The 24,771-nt window shown below is 38.6% G+C and overlaps 1 long non-coding RNA gene across 2 annotated transcripts in view; it reads right to left on the bottom strand.

Moving 5' to 3' along the window:
- LOC123938647 overlaps positions 1–24,771 on the bottom strand; it is a 118,131-nt gene that overhangs the window by 3,277 nt on the left and 90,083 nt on the right. Inside the window, exon 1 of one of the 2 annotated variants that reach the window (XR_006817755.1) lies at positions 7,735–7,831. The exons of the other annotated variant lie outside the window; for it this stretch is intronic. This is a non-coding gene — a long non-coding RNA (uncharacterized LOC123938647). Of the gene's footprint in view, positions 1–7,734; positions 7,832–24,771 lie in introns of those variants that run through there. 2 annotated transcript variants of the gene reach the window in all.

The following is a 24,771-nucleotide window of genomic DNA, read 5'->3' as shown; positions in this document are numbered from 1 at the left end:
GATGGTTTTGATAATATTGAGGTATGTGCCTCTATCCCTACACTTTGAAGAGTTTTGATCAAGGGATGCTGTACCTTGTCAAATGCTTTTTCAGCATTTATTGAGAGTATCATATCGTTCTTGTTCTTTCTTTTATTAATGTGTTCTATCACATTGATTGATTTGCGGATGTTGAACCAACCTTGCAGCCCTGGAATAAATCCCACTTGGTCGTGGTGAATAATCCTTTTAATGTACTGTTGAATCCTATTGGCTAGTATTTTGGTGAGAATTTTTGCATCTGTGTGCATCAAGGATATTGGTCTGTAGTTCTCTTTTTTGATGGGATCCTTGTCTGGTTTTGGGATCAAGGTGATGCTGGCCTCATAAAATGAGTCAAAACCAGGATCTTAACGCAAGACTTAACTTTTACAAATCATCTTACCTACTTCACTCTCTCTTTGACCGTCAGGGAAAAAAGTACCTGAGTTATTATTTGCTGAGTTCCCTCTTCATGACAGACTTTGTGCTAGTTGTTGAATATACAGAATATCATTTAGCCTGCTCAATAACTTTATGCAGAATTCAATAGTTTCCTATTTTTAAAAAAATAAATTGAAAAAAAATTTAATTCCAGAAGTTTAACTAAAATAGCTGAGTCACCCTGGAAGTAAAGTCTTCATGGAGACTTGAACTCAGAGTGGTAATTCAAAAGCTGTGTTCTCCTTCCAACACCACACAGTTCAAGGAGGTAGACAGACAGTTAAGCCAGGAAGCCCACTGCAAACCTTTCACCAACCTTGAATTAAACATAGCACTTCATTCCACTATAAACATGGACCAGTAGTCACTAGTAGCCTCAGGTATTCAGGTAATTTTAACTTAACCTCCAAAGAAACCTCAGATATTTTAATACCACAGGATAATTGTTGCAGAGAACTTAAAATATATTATTTGTGCTCATCACCACTATGAAGTTATGAAATCATCAAGTCTGTGGACTAGATCTTGTTTTAAATTTGTTAATAGAGCCTATATCACAAATTTTTAAAAATTTTGATGAATGCCTTTCCATAATATCTGTTTTCTTTGAAATTTTAAGCTTTTGATTTGATGCATTAAAAATGCTATTCTGGGAGCATCCAACTCTTGATGTTGGCTCAGGTCATGATCTCAGAGCATGAGATGCAGCCCCGTGATTGGCTCCATGCTGTGAGAAGTCTGCTTGAGATTCTCTCCTCCTCTCCCTATGCCCTTGCTCATGCTCGCTATTTCCCTGTCAAATAAGCAAATCTGTAAAAAATAAAAACAAAAATACTATTTTGTCAAGGGACTGACCCAAAGACTTCACAAGACTGCCCCAAATTTCACAACACTAATAAGATGAATAACACCTATCTAAAGCCATAGAATTAAAAATATTTGAATAAATAATGACATACATATTGGTTTTGTTTATTGTATTTTGACTGAACTAAGACATTAGTTCTACTAGTCAATGATCCCCAATCTGGGCATCCCATATTTCTCACATAGTTTCTCATACTATATATTCCATGAAAGGATCTCTAAGTTTGGTTAACTTAGCAAATCAGGTTTTCACACTTGCATCATCAGAAGAAACTCCGTTGTTCTCTGCTACTCCACCTGTTCCTAGATCCTCACCTTACACTAGGCAGGACTGCAATGGGATGTCAGGGACACCAGGAAAGATTCTGTTCCCTTCTTCTTTTCCCCTCCACCAGATTTATGCTAATTATGGGTACCTCTGATCTCTTTAGGAATTTAGAGTTTAGGAGAGCCCTTCAAAAAATTTTTGTATCATTATTAGAGGTGAGAGTCTATAGTGAAGTGTCCTCTAGGAGGATGATTAACATACACACAAAGGTATAAAAAACACACTGTTTCCCCAAGGAAAGTTTGAATAGGAGAACTACGCAATCAGCAAGAAGCATCAAGAAGGGAAAAGAGCACAGCAAGAGAAATAAGGTACCAAGTTCTTTCTCACACTTTTGCCCTGAACTTCAGTGATTCATTTAATTCTAGTTACAATGTCCAGTTCCTCAGTTTCCCATTTGCCAAACAGGAGTAGTAATATGTGCTTGCCACTCATGTACTGGTCGTGCGGTGAAGACTACCAGCCTTCCGGGCATCCAGTGCTTTGCAGTCAGTCAAGCAAATGTCACATGCACAGTCAGTGATGGCTAAAACCAGCCCTTCCTTATGATGGATGTCACCATGGCCTGTCCTTTCCTGCTAATAATGTAGTTCTTCAATCTCTAGGCTTCCCACAACACAGGAAGACTGCAATTACATGTGTTTTTAGGCTGACTCATTTTCTAATGATAACAATCAGTATTTAAGTTAATTAGGAAGATTCTTTTGATGTCCCTTATTTCATTCACAATTAGTCTCCTGATGTGTTTTTTTTTTTTTTAAATAAACTCTCAGCCAGTGATGGGAGGAGAAGGAATCATTTTACTATCCTTAACTTCATCTGCTTTCAGACTTGCTCATCCTCTGTCTAGTTCTCACTTGAAGCACCTAAACAGAGTTTGAGTTACTCTGAGCTGACTCTGATAATGGAATTCTGAATCCAGGTCTAGAACGGGTACATGACGTGAGAAAAGTCAAAAGATCCAGAATGCTCTCTCTCTCTCTGTTTAGGGGCAATTCCCTGTTTCAAGTTGAATTTCCAGACTCTAACACCTTGGCACAGATGACTTTAGCCATAAGTGCAACTTAGGACCTAAGGGAATGGAGAAAGAGATGGGTAAAATTAGATGAGATGCAAAGCTTGCAGATTTCTGCTAGAGAAGTGCGAGGTGAGGGGTGCTCTTCAGGAAACAGCAGGGATAGGAAGGCCCTACCAAGGTCTGCAAAGGAGGTGAGCCCAGCCCTCCCAAACAAAGTCTTCAGTGCTTTAAACACTGGCTTTTTCATCAAATGACTGCTGTTTCCACAGCTTGAAACAAGAGAACGTAGAATATCAGTCTCCAGATGAATGTTTTTTCTAACAGATAGAGGCAGAGTTAGGGGCTTTCAATGGCAACCTGGACAAAGAGGATGAGTGTGGTCAGAGGCCAAAGCCCAGGTCAGACTACTCATAGGTTCTCTAGGATGGCCTGTGACTGGAATTCATTCAGTCATTCACTCAACATTTAAGGCAAATCCACTCAAGCTACAGAGAATCTGAAGGAGTGATCCTTCTGCTGAAGGTACTCACCACCTTGGGTGGGAATGAAATGTTCCGACCACGCACAGACACTGACGGAACTGGGGTGAGACTCTGTGAGTGAGATATTATAGGGCCTGGTAAATGGGGCTCAGCAAAAGCACACCACTGAGCAGGAAGCTCCATTTCTATTTAAAGATAACACCACAGATGGAGATCACTATCTTGTGCGTGCGGATGTGGCTGACAAAACAATAAATAACCTCCTCTTCATTGCCTGCATATGAAGACTGACATTTGGTTTACAGCTGCAGAAACTGCTTGCTATTCCAGATGTCTCACTCTACTTCACACACAATTACATGCTGTTCCAGCACAAACACACCCCACCATCCCCACCCCCACGTTGCTAAAGCTGTGAACTGCCCCCCCCCAACCCCCGCCAGACGTTGCTAAAGCTGTGAACATCTTCTTTCTCTTCTTTGCTTGGTGAAATCCTATTCATCCTTCAACACCCAGTTGAGCCATGACTGCCACTGTGATGCTTCTATCACTAAAAGTCATTCCTCCTCAGTCACCGCATTTGCCTCTTATCTCTACTGCAGCACTGATACAGCATTCGGTTATGTTGTTTCTTCATGTGCTTATCTCTCCAAAGAGTAATCATCATTTTCAGGCAGTTCCTGACAAGGCCAAATGTTGACTGATGAATGGATAAAGAAGATGTGGTATATATATATACAATGGAATATTACTCTGCCATCAAGAAGAATGAAATCTTGCCATTCGCAATGAGGTGGATGGAGCTAGACTGTATTAGGCTAAGCAAAACAAGACAGTCAGAGAAAGACAATTACCATATTATTTCACTCATGCATGGAATTTAAGAAACAAAACAGATGAACATATGGGAATGGGGGAGAAAAGAAAAGGAGAGAGGGAAACAATCCATAAGATACTCTTAAGGGTAGAAAACAAACTGACAATTGATTGAGGGAGATGGGCAGGGGATGCTCTAAATGGGTGCTGGGTATTAAGGAGGGCACTTAATAAGTGATGAATCACTAAATTCTACTCCTGAAACCAATATTGCACTATAAGTTAACTATATAGAATTTAAATAAAACTTTGAAAAAAAAAAGAATGGTTCCTGACAAATAAATCACTAGTAATTTAATGAAGAAATTAATAGCCTACTCTAATAAAATTGGTTTTTGGGGTGTCTGGGTGGCTAATTTGGTTAAGAGACCAGCTCTTGAGTTCTGCTCGAGTCATGATCTCTCAGGGTCATGAGATCAAGCCTTGGGCTCCAAGCTCAGGAGGAGTTTGCTTGAGAGTCTCTCTCCCTTTCCCTCTGCCTCTGTTTCTCTCCCTTATTCATTCTATCTCTCTCTCTCTCAAATAAATAAATAAATCTTTAAAGGAATTGTTTTTCAGCAAGCATCAATTTAGTGCTGGCATACCAACTGTCCTACAACATATTTGGATGACCTGAACTTGTCATTTGAAGCCATCATTGTAGCTCAGAGATGAAGCTAAAGTAAAGGATAAGAGGTTGGGTGCATGTTTGTTTTGAAGAAGTCTCGGAGTTCTTTGAAAAAATAAGACACAGTTTCTCCCCTATAGACTTCCAGTTTGCTCTATAATTTGATCTACTCATGGTCACAGACTCAATCTTAAAGACAGAGCAAGGCCACTCTGAGCTTCATTCAGGTCAATGAGAGCAGCACCAGTGACAGCCCTCATCAGCTCTAACTTGTACCAATCAGTACTTCAAAGCAAGAGAGAAATTCCAGTCTTTGTCAGTCCTTGCCAAACATTACTGACCACTCTAGATACCCACCCCTGCACTCCATCATTAGCTGGTGCAATCCTAAGCACTTACACTTGGAAAGGATCTAGTAATCACCTGTTCTGACTCACCCCCAAAGTAGGAACATTTTCTATTCCATTTAGAGCAGATGGTTACCAACATCTACTTAAAAACATCTACAGCCAAGAAGCTCCTTCCTCTGTGAGGTATCTATGTAACTCTGAACAACTGTAGAGATTAATGAGCAAATACCCAGGAAGCATATAGTACCTGGCACACAGTAATTGCTCAGTACATGTGACTGACATTTTTTATCATTATCTACTCTCAAACCCCTTTTATTTCACTGACAATGCCTTCTTTTAAAATATGGAACAACATACAAGTAAGCAAAATGTTATGTCCAGTGCACTTCTGTTTATGTAAAATATAAAGAATCTACATATATGTATGATGATGATGTGTGTGTGTAACGATGCTTACAAAGCTTTCATTTATTTTTTATTTATTTGCTTACAAAGCTTCTTGAAGGAGTCCCCAGCTGCCACTGTCGATGATACCCATTGTGAGAAACCAAATGCCCACATCAAAGATTCTATCTCCAGTCCTTTGATGCCAGAAAGGTGCCGAGCTCTGTGTCAAAGGTGAGATGAAAAGCCCTCCCCCCAGTCTTATGCTATACATTGTCACCTGGACCTTGAAGCAATATGTCTATATCCAGAGCCCTACAGAATCCATCATTCATCTAAGCTGACCCAAGACACCGGGCATGGTGCCATCTTCCTATCTCCAACCTTTTCAAAGCTCAGCTACTAACTTCATTTGGAGAAAATGAATACAGACAAAATATGTGCACAAGAGTAAGAAACTATTTCTGTATTGGTAAATTTAGAAATTATCTAAAGGGCATAGTATTCAGAGATACAACTTTGGCTCGAACATAAACACCTTTCAACACTGTCACACAGAGCCGTTCAGTTACTGAGAGCCATAGCTCTCAAACATACACTTTTCTCATTATGGGCAAAGCTCTGTAATTATAAAACCAACTACCCCAGTCCTGCGGTTTCCCTAAGAAAAGAACTCTTTCTACTAAAGGTGTCTTCAAGTCTCCAGCTCAAGCAGACACCCCTGCAAACTTTGAAATGACAGGTTGGTTTTGTCCTCACCTTCTACCTTTGCCATTCAGATCTAAACTCTGAGACTGAAGGGTCAAGTTTCAATTAGAACTTATATTCTGGGTATTTACGTTGGGAAACAGGATCTTAGCTTTACCATCCAGCCATCTAAAATTTATTCATTAATTCATTAAGTAACATTTTGAGTACCTGTTTTGCATGAACCATATACCCTCACTATTGCGTTCACCTGGATGTATTTCTATTTACAGAATACCCCAATGAAGTGTGGGAAATCATGAAGAGTTCTCTTCCTGCCAATTCCATGAACATTCTGTTTGGCTTATTTTTCATGACCATGAGATTTTTTTCTGAATTTGAGACAGAAATCAATGCAAAGGTTCAGTGTGTCTAGTATGTTACTGTTCTGTAAGAGGAAAAGACTACACATAAGCATATGCTCATATAGACATGAAATACATCTAGAAGGAATAGTGTTAGTGATGCTGCTGAGGAGAGAAAGCAGATAGCTTAGTGAAAAGGTAACATCCTAGGTGATAAGAAAAAAACAAAGTAAAATCCTGTTTCTGCCCTTGAAGGCTGAAGAAGCAAATACTAAAAAGCAAGCACATGCTTATCACTGTATGTTCTACACTTTTTCAATCTCTAACTATATCCATGTATGGAGCATTCAAAAAATCATAAACATTGCATAACATGGACATAATCTCAGCAAGTTTAGAATTAACTTTTGAATAAAAAAATTCTGAGGTCATCTCTTTCTGGACATGGCGATTCTTAGATTTTTCTTTTCTCTCCTATCAGTAACAAATCCTATCTCCAACCCACAGACAAATTACCAGCTCCTCACTTACTGTAAATAACTGAGTGTATTACTTTCCTGTTGCCAATGTAAAAAGTTACCACAGTGTCTCAAAACAACACAAATTTATCATCTTATGGTTCTAGAGGTCAGAAGTCTGGCAGGGGTCTTACAAGGCTAACATAAAAAGGTAGCAGAGTTGTAATCCTTTCTTGAGGCTCTAGGGGAAGAATCCATTTCTTTGTCCTTTCCACTTCTAGAAGGTGCCTACAATTACAGGCTTGTGACCCCTTATATCTGTAAAGCCTACAATGGTGTCAGTCAAAACTTTTTCATATTTCATGACTCTAATTCTGACCCTTTGACTCCCAATACCACTTTTAAAGAACCTTTATGATTACATTTGGCCCAGCCAAATAATTCAGGATTATCTCCTAATTTTAAGGTCAGCTCTTTAGGAAAATTGATTCCGGGATCACCTGGATGGTTCTGTCACTTAAGTGTCTGCCTTCAGCTCAGGTCATGGATCTGGGGGTCTTGGGATCGAGCCCTGCATCAGGCTCCCTGCTCAGTGGGGATCGTGCTTCTCCCTCTCTCCCCTGATCATGCACTATCTCTCACTCTCTCTCTCAAATAAATAAATAAAATCTTTTAAAAAAATCTTGATTCCATCTGCAACTTTGATTCCCTGTGCCATGTAACAACATATGCACAGGCTCTAAGATTAGGACGCAGACATCTTTGGGTGGCCACTATTCTGCCTACCACAGGAAATAGGTTACATAGCTAGCTAGCCAGATACATACACACATACATACATACATACAGTTTCTGAAGAGATATAACCTCTTCCATGGGATGGCTTTTAAGTTATAAAATGTAAAAGTCAAAGTCCTTGTCTGAAACAGGTGCTGTTGGAGTCCTCTGGCGCTGTTGGGAGCCATTCCAAGACAAATGAGGAAGTAGCTGAGATAGTCTATTAATATATGCTCTGCAACCTGACTTCCTGGTTTCAAATCCCAGGTCTACCAGTTAGACAGTGTGACTTGCACCTCAGTTTCCTCATTCATTGAATGAAGTCAGTACTAGTACCTCCATCACAGGATTGCTATAAGGCTTACACAAGTTACTACCATTTTGAACAGTGCCAGCACATAATAAGTACTCCATACATGCTACTTAGTTTGACTTGATTCACACTTTCATGACTCAGAGCGCTCACAAAGGAATCCCTGCCAAGACCCAGAAACGTTCAGCCCCAGAGCGAAAATCCTGTCTCTGTCCTAGAAGTATTGAGAAGAAAATATTGATGGTGTTTTGGGGTGTCTGGGTGGCTCAGCCATTGAGCTTTCAGCTCAAGTCATGATCCCAGGGTCCTGGAATGGAGCCCCGAATGGGGTTTCCCTCCTCCACAGAAAGTCTGTTCTCCCTCTGCTACTCCCCCTGCTTGTGTTCCCTCTTGTTATCTCTGTCCAAAAAAAAAGAAAAAGAAAATATTGACGGTGTTCTAAAATCCACCTTGCTATCTAGGTTTTTCCTTTTTCCTTTTGATTTGGTTTTATTTTTTAAAAAAGATATTATTTATTTATTTGACAGACAGAGATCACAAGTAAGCAGAGAGGCAGGCAGAGAGAGAGGGAAGCAGGCTCCCTGCTGAGCAGGGAGGCCAATGCGGGGCTCAATCTCAGGACCCTGAGACCACGACCTGAGCCAAAGGCAGAGGCTTAACCCACTGAGCCACCTAGGCGTCCCTTTCCTTTTGATTTTAAAAAGGAGAGTTAAAATAACAACCTGTCCAGTAGAATATCAGGTCAGAACCTGGTGAGCCTACTGGCTTCTACTATGGGTTACATGGATTGAGCTAGACAGTCTTTGCCCTCAAGGAAATTGCCACATAATGGCTAGGCAGAACAAACAAAGAACATAATTAAGCAAATTTAACAAAAAGTTAATTTCTATAGCCCCAGATAAGCTGAATCTAATAAAGCAAAGGGAGTGGCTCTCCATTTTGTTCTGTTTGATCCCCAGTGTCCCAAATCTAAAAGGTCTGTATAGCAATTCTCATCGCTAACACCAAAGAAACAGAATGCAAGTGTCAATCAAAGTACCTACTTTTTAAAAAAAATTTATTTATTTATTTGAGAAAGAGAAAGTGAGAGAGAGCCTGAGAGGGGAGAAGGTCAGATGGAGAAGCAGACCTGTGGAGCTGGGAGCCCAATGCGGGACTCGATCCTGGAACTCCAGGATCATGACCTGAGCTGAAGGCAGTTGCTTAACCAACTAAGCCACCCAGGCACCCCAAAGTACCTACTTTAAACTGTAACCACACAATTGGACCAAACTATCTTTCATCAGTCTCTTAGTAAATTTTTCCTCTAGTTTCTAGGGACTGTTTCTAGGAAATCGCTAAAAAGATAGCTAATTCATCCCTCTGGACTCATTATGCTAAAGGATTATCCAATGCACAAAGCTAAAAGACAATTACAAGAGCCCATGGTATCTTAGTTCGACAACTAAACACTCTTTAAAACATAAAGATTACACTGAAAACCATTTCGAGTTTTACTATTAGAATGTTGTAACAGCCTATCCTCATTCCTGCAAAATTACTGCCAAATTGGAATCAGTAAATCTCTCTTTATCCTCCTTTCAAGTACTTTGGCAATCACTCCAGCATATAATTTAAAGTACTAAGAAAACTGATAATACCTGAATGTCAACACCATGGAAGGGGAGTACATACTTGCTGTTCTGTACTTCATCATGATCACCAAATGAAATTCAATTTTATACTGTCAAATACAGCAATTTCTCTCAATGTGATAAGCTATGTTAACTAACGATCTAAGGAGAAATTAAATACTGCCTGTTAAGTATACTACTATAATCTGATTAAATCCAGTCTTCAGCCAATCCATAATTTTCATTACCCCTATGAAAATGTTCTGGACTAGGATCTTTTAAGCTTCCTGTAAATAAAATGAAATTTCCTTTGAGGTGAATAACGTAGCCAGAGTCTATGAAATAAATGTTTGGTAAAATTTGTCTATAGCTTCCATTTACAAACATCAAAGTTATAACGCATATTAGTTGGTGATATCACATTTATTGACATTTATGTTATATCAGCTTATAAGCACTTTTTTGAAAGCTTTTTATTTATTTTTATTATTACTTTTAAGTAGGCTCCACCCCCAGAGTGGAGCTCGATGCAGAGCTTGAACTCATGACCCTGAGATCAAGACCTGATCTGAGATGGAGGGTCCGTTGCTTAACCAACTGAGCCACCCAGGTGCCCCAAATTATAAGCATTTTTAAGTGAAAAACATTTTTCCTCTTTGCTCAGAAATTGTCCAATTCTCCTGGTTCAGTGAGGAGAGAAGTAAAGCTTTATCAAAGAGGCTGAGAGTCTAAACCAAATGGGATACCATGTAATCACAGCAGAAGCCTCATTCTGGGTTTTTTTGTTGTTGTTGTTGTTTGTTTGTTTGTTTTTTGGCAGGGTGGGGTGGTGGAGTGGGGTCAACTTATTTAATCAAAGTGAGTTTTTGATTAAATAAAAATTTGTTTAAAAAATAACACCTGAATCTTTGCATTCATTCAAGAAACATTAAACATCACCACTAAGCATTAGATACTATTCTAAGAACTAGGGATACATACCTGAGGGACATGGCCAAAGAGAGGCATTATCAGGATTCCAAACATCAGGCAATAGCTAAAAGTGGGTGCTTGAGAGCAGCTGAAATGTCTGTTGAAGAAAAAAAAGTGCCATATTCCGGGCGTAGGGCCCAGCCAACTAATTTTTTAAAAGACAGAATGATGGTTCAAAGAACTGTTAAAAATAATTACAAATTAATTAAAAAAAAAACTCTGAAAACAAGGCAAAGATGCACGGCAGACCAAACAAGCTCAAGAAGAAAGTGGTCAGCAAATAAAAAATAAAGAATGATCTGGTGCAAAGAAACCCAGAGCAGAAACTTCTAGTGATGAATGAGACTCTCTGGAAAACTACATCTGATGACTCGGAGTGTATCAGTCTCATCTGACTGTGTTTATAAAAAGGAAAAAAAAAATGATGAACTTGGGATCGTTTCCCCTCATATTGCAATCAATAGAAACTTCCTTTTCACAATGAGACTTTAAACAATTAGGGAAACATTTTGGTTTCCAGCTAATGGGTTTAATAGTGATTGCCATTTCAGGAAAAGCACTTCATCCAATTGTAGGCATGCCAAAGGTGGAAGAGAGGGGAGCAGAAGCAGCATAAACTGTACTAAAGGCCCTCACAGCTGGCTTTGAGTCACTGAGAAAATAATATCCTTCCTCTAATAATCCCTTAAAGACTTGGGTTTGCTTTCGTTCGGGAGGAGAATGTGCTGGCCTAAGAACAACTGTTGTTTCAGCACTTGAGCATCAGGGAGCTAGATGTTCTATTTATTGTACCGATGCCAGGCATTCCTAAGTAATATGTGAGCTGACCTTGAGAAAATACACACATAGTGGAGGTTCAAATACGGAGAGACCAGTTTCTAGTTAATGGCATAGTCAAACCTCCCACATTTTTTCCTTCTGTTCACCACCCTAGGGTCCCTAAATGTTTTCTTGTTCCCTCGCTCTTCACCAGGGACCAAAGCTGGGCAGAGAAAGGACACATACTTTGGCCACAGACATCTTGAGTACCATAAGTCATCTGTAAGTCTGGAGCCTGCTTATCCAGAATTAACCACCGCATTTGCCTCCACCAGCACCATATTGTTTGAAATGTATTGAATTTATGATCTTGCCTTATGTAGGCATCAATATTTAAGTCAACCCACACACACGGGTATATAAAAATTTGTCATAAATACTGATGTTAATATGATATAGGAGGATGATAATTAAGATTGGATTAAATATAATGGATTATATTCATGGATTAAAAATAATTGGCATTGAACCAATAAAGCATACTCATGCATTATGTATTCACAAGCTAATTTCTTGTTTAGTTCCTTAACAAAATATCCAAGTGTCCTCTCAGTTTTGTGTTACTGGATTATGCCATTCGCTGTGCAAATAAACTGTACTTTTAATTAGTGTAAGAACTCCTGTAGTGTGAAATTGAAAGTTTTGAAAAGCAACATGTAATATACAATTCCCCTTTAGGATATTCTATCAAGTGGGAATAGTTTCAGCTGCAAGTAATAGAAACCTTGACTAGTGGTCTTAAACCAAAGGGACATTACTTAACAAAAAGACCAAAGAAAAGCCATCCCAATGTTGAATCAGTGGCTCAATGATGTCAACAAGTATGCAGGCTCCTTCAAATTTTCTGTTCAACCATCCTTGGTATGCATTCAGTATTTTTCTTCAAGGTATAACTCTCAAAGCATCTTGTTCACATATAACATCATAGAACAGTAGGATTTTCCTGGGGCACCTGGGTGGCCCAGTTGTTAAGTGTCTGCCTTCAGCTCAGGTCATGATCCCAGGTTTCTGGGATTGAGCCCCACACTGGGCTCCCTGCTCAGTGGGAGGCCTGCTTCTCCCTCTCCTACTACTGCTTGTGTTTTTCTCTCTCTCTGTGTCAGATAAATACATTACATCTTTTTTAAAATTACAGTAGGGCTTTCCCAATTTCCTAATGTATTACTTAAAGATTATTTTCCAGAACAGGTTTGTGTGCCCACTCAAACAAGTCACTGGCAAGGAACAACAAGACTGTCATTATTGCTTTATACCAAATGTGACTTACACCCAGGAGCTTGGTACATTGGCATGGAAGGTAAGCCACCAAGGAAGTCCACCCCATATATGGCCCCTCTGAAGCCAAGCATTTAATGCAGGTCCTTCAATGCAACTAAATGGTGATATTCTAACTCTTGCACACTAGAATCAAAGCTGAAAAGATGCTTACTGGCTTGGGCACTGGAGTGTCCCCACTGATTTATCTCCAGGTTAGCAGATCCTCTCTCTTGCATGGAGAGGCAACAGCTCTAATGTCAACAGTAGGAAACAAATGCTACTGTCTCCCATCCCCAGCTAGGATTTGACAAGGATGAGAAGGGAAGCAAATAGACAAGGAGTGAAGAGCATCTTCATTTTTGCAGATGGAAACGGAAAAAATTATGAAATCTTAGGTCTAAAACTTTCAGCAAGAACCCAAGATAACATTCTCTTTTACTAACTGCCTTGGGAAGACTACAGGAACTTTGAAGTAAGGATCAGAACTCTGCTTCAACTCTGCAATCAAAGAGCTTAGGAATGACATCTACCCTCATCACCATCGTAAATCATCTTTACGTAAGTAAGCATCAAATTTCTGGGTTAAACAATACTGTTTAACTACTAAATATATGTATATTGCAAAGCAATTCAAAATTTATGCGAGAGCATAAATCTGGCATTTTGGCCTATTAAGAAACAGCTTTCTAGATTTGTCATTAGAATGTACTAAAGGGAAAGAAAACAAAATATGAAATTAAAGCCATAATCAGCTTAAGTGGAAACTATCTGTTCATGATTGCCATTCCCATCATCAGCTGAATTAGCAAAATCCTGGACCGCATGACTCCAAGCTTCAAATGACTTAGGACTGATCGTCAGTAATGCTGTGTAATGGAAGGAAGACAGGGAAGACAGGTGATTTACCAAGGCGGCCAATGGTGAGCCTTTAGAGTTAAAGCCGCTTTAACTTTATGGGTCTTGATTTCCTTATCTATAAAATTATAAAAACAAAGTCCGCACTACAGGGTTGGAATGGGACCAAGTCAAATAAAGGATGCTTGTTTATTATCATATTGATATATCAGGTTAATTTCCTTTTATTTATTTTTTAGTTTGTAGTTTCTTGAAAGAGAAAGAATTTTAAGCAGGCTCCATGCTCAGCCAGGAGCCCTACCTGGGGCTCAATCTCATCATCCTAAAATCATGAGATGAACAGAAATCAAGAGTTGGAAGCTTAACTGACTGAACCACCTAGGCACTCCAGGTTACATTCTTTTTAGGAACATCTTAAATATAAGGGACACTAAAGAAAACACATATGTAGTGGGGGGTGGGGAGCCAAGAAAAGAATCTTCGTGCAATGCACTGTTCTGCCAATTTATTTTTTCCAGCGCAGTGGTTTTTATCCAGACAGCCAGAGTGTCCCATAGGACCTGTTAGCTACAAATTACATATTTCATATATGTCAAGAAACTGAAGAACAAAAATGAGATGAAATCCCAATGCAAGTCTATATGCCAAATGTGATTAGAAAAAATTTGACATTAAAGCCTGATAGTCAAAATAAATCTCTGAATTTAAGCATACGCTTAGGAATTTACATATTAAGCCATTTGGCATTTCATTTTCTTGTCCTTTCCGCACATCAACTGGGATATAATTGAGCACATTGTAGGAAAAAAAATGAACAAACGCTCTTGCCATTTGCTACGTCTCTGTTATTTTCTAACTTTGTCTTTATCTGAGTTATCTCTGTAACATACCACACACACACACACACACACACACACACACACACACACACACACACACACGGACAACAGAGGCAGGCATTCATTTACAGAGAGAGGCCTGGGGGCATCTGGATGGCTCTGACTGTACAGCGTGTGACTCTTGGTCTTGGGGTTGTAGTTTCAAGGTCCACATTTGGTGTAGAGATTACTTTAAAAAAAAGAGAGAAGACCGGGAAGCCAGATCACACAAAGTAATTCATCAACAGTTACCTCTCCAGGTGTAAAGCCCTCTAGTGTGTATGGGTATGTGTGTTTAGGCAATATGCTCTCATTTTCCTACTTTCCTCCTTAAGTGCTACCTCAAGGGTTTATTTTAGTCTGCAAGAAATTAGGCAGGTAGGGAGGGAAGATAATTTCCGACATAAGATGCCAATTCCTTACATCCATAGGCTATCCTCCTAGTGCCACCATTGCTGAACACTGTCTCCGCTTTACTTCTCTGGTTGGGAATTTACATACCACGTTCCTCCCCTTCTCAAAACTGAAAGGTCTTCTCTAAACTACTCATTCACTTATTATCTGCAACTGATTCTTAACAGACATCTTCAGAATCAAATTTTCATTTTCTCCCATTTTTAATAATAAACCACCTATGGTTCTACTATTTTGACTTTATTTTTCAGCTTCCTGCTTTTTCCCTGATTAGAGGCATGAGTTCCTTAATGAAGTTCGTTTTCTCGTTCTCATTCTTAAACACTACATGTGCTTGTGGTGGTATCTCTTCCCTTATTGACTTCAAATTAGATTTTTTTAATTTAGGCAGGCACCCCCTAGATATGTACCCTTGAGAACAGATAGGTGCCAAAGTCTGCAATGTATACAAAAAAATTTCAAGAGACAGTTATTACATATATTTTCTTAGGATCCCAGAAATTGATATTGAGAAGGCATCAGGTTCAAATGCTTTATAGAACACCCACCCCAATCTATAACATGTTAGAATAAAGGGGGAAATTCAAAAGACATATTTACAGAACATATATATTTACAAGATAATGTAAATCATCCACAAAAGACAACTAATCCTAAATTATGGATGATTCTACTTTTTTAGTCACACCCTTCAAGAGATGGTTTTCCACTGAGAAGAAATGTAAAGAGAAGAAAATACATCTCTTTCTTTCTTCCTCTCTTTCTTTCTTTCTTTTTTTTTTTTTCATTTAGAGAAAATAAGGAAGCAAAGAAGTTTGTCAAGAGATCGAATCCCTTCAGGCAATCTGTTTAAAGGTAATGAGATTGTTTCACATGCTCCTGAGAAGAAAGAATAAGGGAAGCTTTAGCTCAGACCCACTTTCCCAAGCTGCTACCTTTGATTCTATGAGAAGAGACTTTTCAACTCCACAACCTGCATGAACCACCTATGCTATGAAAGGCCCTAAGTTAGGGTTTGGGAAGAATAATACATCGTCACGTCTCTAATGAGTTCCCAGCTTGGAAGGAGAAACAAACACATGAAATAATAATTAAAATACCATGTGTTGAGAAGCATAATAGAAGTACAGGCAAGTACAAGCAAAGTGTTCAGGGCTCATAGAAAGTTCTTCCAGCTGGCGTCAGGGAAGGCTTCCCGGAGGCAGTGGCACATTATAGAGAATAAAGAATAAAGAACAAAATGTATACCAACAGGTCATTTTTCTCCCTCCTTGTTTCTCCAGAAGGATTCTACAGAGAGCAGCCCAACAGCATATTTCTGTAGCATGAATCACGAGAGTGCTAGGCAATTGTCACCCCTAATAGCATTTCTAAGGAAAGCAATTAACTAGCAATTTTCCTTTATTATTTCACTCATCCACATAATTAAATATTCTCAACACACTTATTTCATAGTACTTTATGAAGAACGATAACACTATCTACTATATACTAATGATAATATAATTAGGCACCAGTTTCACATGCTTTGATGTACCCTTTCAAAAAATTATCCTAAAATGCAAGTTTAATGTGAGGTTAAGATTGCCCTAAATCTTTTCTCCCAAGACACTAGTGCTTGTCTTTATTTCACATGGGTAATATGCTAAAGGCTTGCTTAGATTATTCCAGTTTTCAAGGAAAATTTAAAGGTTTATATGAATATAATTGGGTGAGCCTGGTGGTGGGTATTATGGAGGCACATATTGCATGGAGCACTGGGTATGGTGCATAAACAATGAATTTTGGAACACTGAAAAGAAATAAAATAAAACAAAATGAAAAAAAAAAAAAAAAGAAAAGAACAGTACTAAAGCTAACCAAAAAATAAATAAATAAAAATAAAACGTCACTGGTCCCTCCAAATCACTCCCGAGGGGATTTTGTCAGTTTTTTCATTTTGTTTTTCAATATATGATTACTGTCATTGTGCTGCGTTTAGTATACTGAATAAACCTTCACACACAGGTACGCACATACCTATGTACAAAACTTTTGTCCATTTTACATATACAAACATATACATATATGCTTATATAGATGATGCATAAATATAGTAAAAAGCCCCTTAACCTTGCCTCAGATCTCATCTCTAGGTCTTACAAATGTCAAAAGCTATTTTTCCTCAATCCCTTTCCTGAAGTCTCCTTGCGCCAAGATAAAAATGTTCAACCCTGGATATTGGTTTCCTTAGAGTTACGGACTATGAGGCTCACCCTCACTCCACCACTGGACCCTCTGTATACAACTTGAAGTCCACTTTTCTCAAAGTAAGGAGGCGTACATTTATTTCATTTACTTTCCCCGTTATTTGTGCAGTTTCAGGCCGTGTTGACACCTAGCTCAGAGCAGCAGAGCAGCCTAATAATAAAACAAACTGGCCCCAGTTAATAATTACACATAGAGCTTGGCCCTTTCTATCCTAGTATCTGTTATGAGAGTTTCCTTTGACGGTTAATACCTCTGGCTTTTTGAGGCAGATCAAAGCCAATTTTTGGTGTGCTCATATTTCAAGAGATGTCTTAACATTTCCAGTGATATTATTTCCCTTATATACATTCTTGTTTTCAGTGCATTTTTATAACTAGCTTCCTATTTATGCCCACAAAAGGTGAGCATGATCAGGTGAAGCAACTTAAGATACAAACCCCTTGAAAGTCAGGAGATAAGCCTTAATAGCTATATTAAAGTCCATGTTACAATAACTTCTAAACCATGCCAGGGTCACATTTGGAGGAAAGCAAAGCCAAGGATTTGCCTTACGTGGTGATCAGTCTTTTGTAGGACTGAGAGCAAAGTCTCCCCGACTCCTCGCTCATCAAAACACACTGTGTCTGTCCTTTTCAAATGTATACCTTGTGCACAGAATTACAACTCTGGTGCTATGCCAAAGTTCATGTGCTGCTTTCTAGTTTCCAAACACAACAAGACAGTTGACTCCACAGTTCTCTTAAGCTGGCTTTGGTCTCAAGCAAGCTGGCCAGGGTTGTGCTGAAAACCTTCTGCCGAGATTTTTTTTTTTTTATTTGTTTTGGGCACAATTATCATTAAGGTCAATGCATAACTACCTATCCAAGCAAGTCATTTATCTGTGCAGTGGCTTAACAAAAATTAGGCTGTATCATTCTTTAAATACCTCATTACTCAGTGCTGCTGATGCTCCTTTGTCATTAACCATAAACCACCAGGGATTTTCCAGCTCTGCTGTATATCCCTGGTTGGCTCGCAAGAATGGAGGCACAGAAGCATAATTAAAGACCTATTTATTAATGTCATGCATAAGTGTGGGGTACACTTTACAGAACATTTTGTCTTAAGAGAGGAGGTCGGTTTTTCCAAGAGCTTAATTCACATGCTTCCATGGTTTTGAACACTAACCATCCAGCATGAACGCTGAGATACGACAAACGTGATTTCTGAGAATGCTTTCTCTGTTTTTGCCTATAAATATGCCAATTGCTTTTTTTTTTAAAAAGAATGTAAAAAAGAAAAATGTCAAACATGAAAGATTTATCATCAATCCCAAATCAGAATGGAAGCTTTGTTTTCATTAAAAAGAATTTCCACGTAAGTTAATAGTATTTTAGCATTCCTCTCTCCCTTACCATTCATCATTTATCAACTCCTTCACAATATCCCTTATTTTCTTATGTTTCTCACTGCCAAGAGAAACAGCAGAATGAACAATTCTCCTGTTTACTCCTGTAGAACATGAGGTTCCAGGAGGTGGACAGAGAAATCATTTTTTTTTAAAGATGTATTTATTTGAAAGAAAGGGAGAGAGAGTCTTAAGCAGACTCCATGCTGAGCACAGAGCCAGACGTAGGGCTCGATCTCACAACCCTGAGACCACAGCCTGAACTGAAAGCAAGAGTCCGGATGCTTAACCACCCACACCTTCCAGCCGCTCCCAGAGACATCTTTTTAAATGAAATCTGGATGGTTTTAAGACTTTCATAAGGTTGGACAATTCATGGACTGATTTTTCTCAGTGGAATGTGTTTGCTCCACACATTTTTCTTAAAGGTTTGACATATCTGTAGCTCATTTACACTAGAATTTGGTACAAGATGGTATTTATTGAATGAAATTATATTCTTAGTTGTCTTCAGTGGAATATAACAATGGTTTTACAGAGATGAGTATGACTTTTAGAGGAGTTCTGTTACATGAGCCAGTTTGAGTTTCTAAATCTTCTTCCTGCTTCCAGTTCCTCCCAGAATCATCTTCCTAAAGGACCTCTAATCTCATTCCTCTAGGAGAACCTTGAACAGGCTTGCTGTTGTTTGTTGCACAAAATCCAAACATCTGAGCAGAGAACAGGTGTCCTTTCAGCTATACTACAGTGCATTGATTTTACAAAAACAAAAACAAACTTTCCCTATTTTGTTTTTTACAAAAACAAACTTTTCCCTATTTTACACTGTAGCACACATGTGGTGTGTGTGTTTACAGTCATATCACACAATACACACTCGGGAGGGGCATTTTCACTCATAATACAATGTATACCTGGAATCTATATGAATTATTTTTGCAAAGAAGCCATGTTTAATTACATATTATATTCTGAACCAAGAAACTTACACGAAATAAATTACATGCCTACAGTAATAGGTGAGAAAATGCTGCTGAAGTTATATACCCTAGGACTCCTGGATATAACAAAATTATCCTATAGGTCAAATAAGAAACATGATCAAGTAGTGTAATTGTAGATCATCTAAGGGATTGATGCCTATATAGCACATTGGAGCACTCTATTTCATAATATTTTATCTAAAATTAATATGCAGGGGCACCTGGGTGGCTCAGTTGGTTTAGTACCTGCCTTCAGCTCAGATCATGAATTCAGGGTCCTAGAATCGAGCCCTGTAGCAACCTGCTCAGTGGGAAGTCTGCTTTTCCCTCTCCCTCTGCTGCTCCTCCTACTCCTGGCTTCTCTTTGTCTCTGTCAAATAAATAAATTTAAAATTTTTTTTTAATTTTTAAAAATAAAATTAATATGCAGGCTATAACAAACACTAAATTGCTTTAATTTGTACATTTATTTATAGTTGTTTAATTCATAACAGTAATGTTTATATCCTAAACATTTAGTTTAGGATACTTAGTTAAATACTTAAATACTTAGTTGAATAATTTGGAGTGCTCCAGTCTCTCCAAGAAAGCTGTCCAAAGAAAATTAGATGGGTGTCTTTTCTTACAGTAAATGTCTTTGTTGTGCAGTAGTGTTTCAATTCGTTCTAGTTCCTTCAGAAATATTTTCAGACAGATACGTCAGTATGTTTTCATAGGCATTGTTATTTCCCTTGCTGAAAAGCATTTTTTTCTTTAAATGAGGACTGTTCCAATATCTCTGCCTTTTGCTTTGTTTGGTGGGAACTAAAAATTTTTTAAGAAATAGGTTCCAGTCAGCATTTTTTGACAGTAGTCAGAGAGGGGTAATCTTTAAAGACTCACATTTTTCAATTTTTCTTTAGTATAGACAGTTTAAAAATGATTTTTAAACTACTTCATATCTCATACGGGAATCTGAAAACAACATCATTTAAGGGTTACCTTCATTTGAACAAGAGAGGAACAGTAATTTATGATTTCATTAAATAAGAGTTGGGAAAAGATCAGATCTTTGAGGAGGAAAGGTACATTCAACAGGAGTCTACCTTTTATCACAATTCAGCTTTAATATCAGAGCTATTAGTGCAGCACCTGGGTGGCTCAGTGGGTTAAAGCCTCTGCCTTTGGCTCCGGTCATGATCCCGGCGTCCTGGGATCGAGCCCCGCACCGGGCTCTCTACTCAGTGGAGAGCCTGCTTCCCTTCCTCTCTCTCTCTGCCTGCCTCTTTGCCTGCTTGTGATCTCTGTCTGTCAAATAAATAAATAAAATCTTTAAAAAAAATATCAGAGCTATTAGTTCAACTACCTTTTCTCAGTTGCACCTTTGGGAATACAGTCAAAAGAAACCAAGGATGAGATTGTAAATTGGTACAACTTTGGAAAACTGGCAGTATCTAGTAAAGCTGAACTTATGCAAATCTTATGACCTAGCAATTCCACTCCTAAGTGTACCTCCGACTCAAAGACATACATCTATTCACCAAAGACATGGCCTTGCATATTTACAAACTATTCATAAAGACCACAAATACAAAAATACCCAAAATCCATCAATAGTAAAATTAATAAATACTGCTTATTTACACATTATTAAGAAATGAGACTGAATGATTAGCACCTATATGTAACACGATGACTCTCACTAACATAATGTTGAAAGGAAGATGTCAGATCCAAGAGTACATGGTGAATAATGTCTTTAATATGACCAAAACATGGCTGAAAGTATAAAAACAGTCAAAAGTGGTCGATGCTGTTAGAAGTCAACATCATAGGAGCGTCTGGGTGGCCCAGCCAGTTAAGTCATGATCTCATGGTCTTGAGATTGAGCCCCATGTCGGGCTCCATGCTCAACATTGAGTCTGCTTGAGATTCTCTCACTCTCCCTCTGCCCTTCCCACTCATGCTGTCAGTTTCTCTCCCTAAAATAAATAAATAAATCTTTTTTTTTTAAGATTTTTAAAATTTATTTATTAGAGAGAGAGAGAGAGAGAGAGAGCACCGGCAGAGAGAGTAGCAGGCAGAGTCAGAGGGCAAAGCAGGCTCCCTGCCGAGCAAGGAGCCCGATATGGGACTCGATCCCAGGACGCTGGGATCATTACCTGAGCCGAAGGCAGCTGCTGAACCAACTGAGCCACCCAGGCGTCCCAAATAAATAAATCTTAAAAAAAAAAAAAAGTCAATATCATGGTCACCCCCTTGGTGGGGAGAGGAGCTAGGAACTACAATGGAGCATAAGGGGGCTTTTATGGTGCGGACAGTGTTTTGTTTATTATTAAGAGCTGCTTACACAGTTGTGTTCAGGATCTGAAAATTTAATGATTTTTACATGGATGCTATCTGTACTCTCCTGGCGTGCATATATTTTACCTAGGCAAAGGTTTTTTAAAGGGACCCAGGAAGTCAAAAGTACCTTTCTGCTTCCATAAAGGAAAAATGACCCTTTAAAGATTTTAAGGCTTTTTTGAGTATCCCAGTTAATACCAAATGGAAGTATTATTCAAAGGAGGCAAAACTTAGCCAAAATTCAATCCAGTTGAGTTGGGGTTTTTGTTTTTGTCTTCTTCTCCTTCTTCTTTTTTTTTTTTTTTTTTTTGGTAAAGACCAACAGAAAACTGGAAATGAAAGTAAGTCAATATCTCAGTTCACACTCTGCACTAAGTAGTTTGAGGATCACCTTCAATGCAGTTCCTATGAAAGAAAGTACTTACAATATACCAGCCGATTTTTAAAATCAGATCTCATTTCTATGAAGTAGCAAACTGATGGAGAATCAAACTTCCTGGGGAATCTCAAAAGGTCAAGAAAGTGACAGCTTGTCTTCCTCTGGAAATTTGCTGTGGCTTCATCACCATGAAAATATGTTTCTCCACCCTCACCAGCACTTCCCCAAATTTGTTTTTCTTCAACAAGTCAAATATGTAGAAAAAAACATTCTCACCAACTATTCTGCCATTGTGACACTGATATAAACTATACTTCTCAAGACCAAGACATGAACGTATTGTAATGGTAACAGCTGGACATTTGGAAGAAGTTAGCAAGTTACCAGGCTGATACTTTAAATCTGGAGTTTCTTCAGATGCCAAATAGCATATTTCTGAGATCACATTATCTTCTTCAAGAGTCAAACATACAATCTCTTCACTCAGGAAATTCCACAGGGACAAGATATAGAACAAACCATAAATATTCAAAGAGGATATGTTGATGGGTCTGGTTCTTGCTCACTGAAAAATTAAATACTCAAATACTCAGACTTGGGCAAGAACTCTAGCCTCTTTCTTCATGGGAATAAATGAAAAATATCTCTTCTAATTGGCACATCTTCTTTAAACTCTCTTTCATTCATTTCTGGAGGATCCAAAGACACAGAATGGATGGCTGTAACACAACTCTTTGGGGTGTCTTTATTTCACCTAAAGAGCTCTTTACCACTGAAAAGGACATATGAGCCAAAAATATGAAAGTATGAGTATGAAAATAAATATACACTTAGATCATGTCACACTTTTGAGAACATATTCCTCTCAACTTCACAGATGCTGAAAGTGGTAAGATTTGGAAAGAATATTTAGATTACTGAACAATCAAATCAGGAGACCTGGCTAAGAGCATGCAACTAATTGAAGCTTAAGCTAAGACTAGAATCCAGGATTGCTAATTCCTAGTTCAGTACTTTTTTTGTGCTATTTCAAAATGCCTAGACTCACAAGAAATTATGTGAATGAATGATGATGCAAATGAACGACAATCTAGTTTTGTGGGTTACACATTGCTACTCAAGCAAAGCCAAGAGTTGTAAGCCACAAAATGTAAAATAAAACTCTCTACGAATGGGACATTCTTCAAGGAGGTACTTGGTATGGTGGAAATGCCCAATTCCACCAATTCACATAGCTATTGTATCACGTGAACACAAGAAGGAAATAAAAGGAAAACAGGGGCACATCCCTGGCTCATTCACTGGAACATGTGACGCTTGATCTCAGGTTGTGAGTCCAAGCTCATGTAGGGCCTACAGCTCACTTTAAAAAAAAAAAAAAAAGGAAACAGAGCACATATGCACATGCATAAACACAGGTGCTCCCTTACCTTGCTCTATTTCATCCTGAAAAGACATTTACAGTCTAAGAATAAAGGTGAAAAAAGAGATAAACAATGGCCTTTCAACTTTACCATGGTAGAGAGAAATGGAGGGATTAAGCCCACCAGAGATGGACTTCATTAAGGACCTAGAAAATCAGTAAGAAAGGAATTCTTCTCATTCATTCTATCATTCAGTCAACAAACTTGTATTCCATGCCTGTCATGTCTAGATGTGGTGCTAATCAGTAGACACACAGATGATACATACTGGTTGGCACCCTCAGAATGTGGCAGTTCATTGGGCATACAACTGTTACCAGGCAGTGTGTTACATGCCATCCATGGTAGAATATGGCAGCTGGGACAAAAGGTTTCCAGGGGGTGAGGTCTGGGGGATGTAGTGAAGTAGAAGGGAGAAGAGGATAAGAGAAAGAGTTAATGTTAAGAAGATCTTCCTAGGAATAACTAGTAAAAAACATGAGAAATTGAATCATCTTTTTCTCTGAGGGCCTTTCCCACATTCTTACTACTTCGATGGTTCTCAACATGTGGCCCCAAGGCTAGAAGCATCAACGTTACTTGAAGAATTGTTAGAAAGAAAAAAAAAATGGGGGGGCCTACTCAGAACTGCTCAATCAGTAATTTAGGATGGGGTCCAACAATCTGAGTTGTAACAAGCCCCCCGCCCAAGTAATCTTGATGTGTGCTCGAGTTTGAGAACTATTGTACTAGATCCATCAAGGTGAAGTTGGGTGCATGAAATTCCACATATTCAAACAATTAAGAGCAGGTCTGGTCGGGTAAATTTTGACCCTGAAAAATCACTTTTGTCAAATATGTTCAAATTTATATTTCAGAAAATACAGTTCTCTATGTTTGGAGGCTTATGTTTCTGAAGCAAATGCTTTGCATTTTACCTGAAGTCAGGTGTCTTGGATGGGGTTCAAAACAGATCAAACTTCAGAAAGCAGAGGAGGGGCTTATGGAACCAACCACAGAATATACTGATGGGACTCACAAGGACTGCACTGTTGAACGTCACAGGCCATGTGGCCTCTGATGTTCAGCACTGATTTCTTTCTCTACATCCCCTCTATACAAAAAGTTTTCTATTTCAGCTTTTTTCAGGACATATAGTTTGCTAAATGTCTACCTTTCTCCCTAACTCTTTGTGACCATAGAGCTCCAGAATCTGGTACAACTAGCTACATTCTCTGAGTTTCTGGATTTCATGTATG

This window comes from Meles meles, chromosome 3 (assembly GCF_922984935.1).
Source record: "Meles meles chromosome 3, mMelMel3.1 paternal haplotype, whole genome shotgun sequence".
Lineage (NCBI taxonomy): Eukaryota > Metazoa > Chordata > Mammalia > Carnivora > Mustelidae > Meles > Meles meles.
Note: the sequence above shows the minus strand (reverse complement) of the source record. Positions and strands in the feature narration are given on the sequence as shown.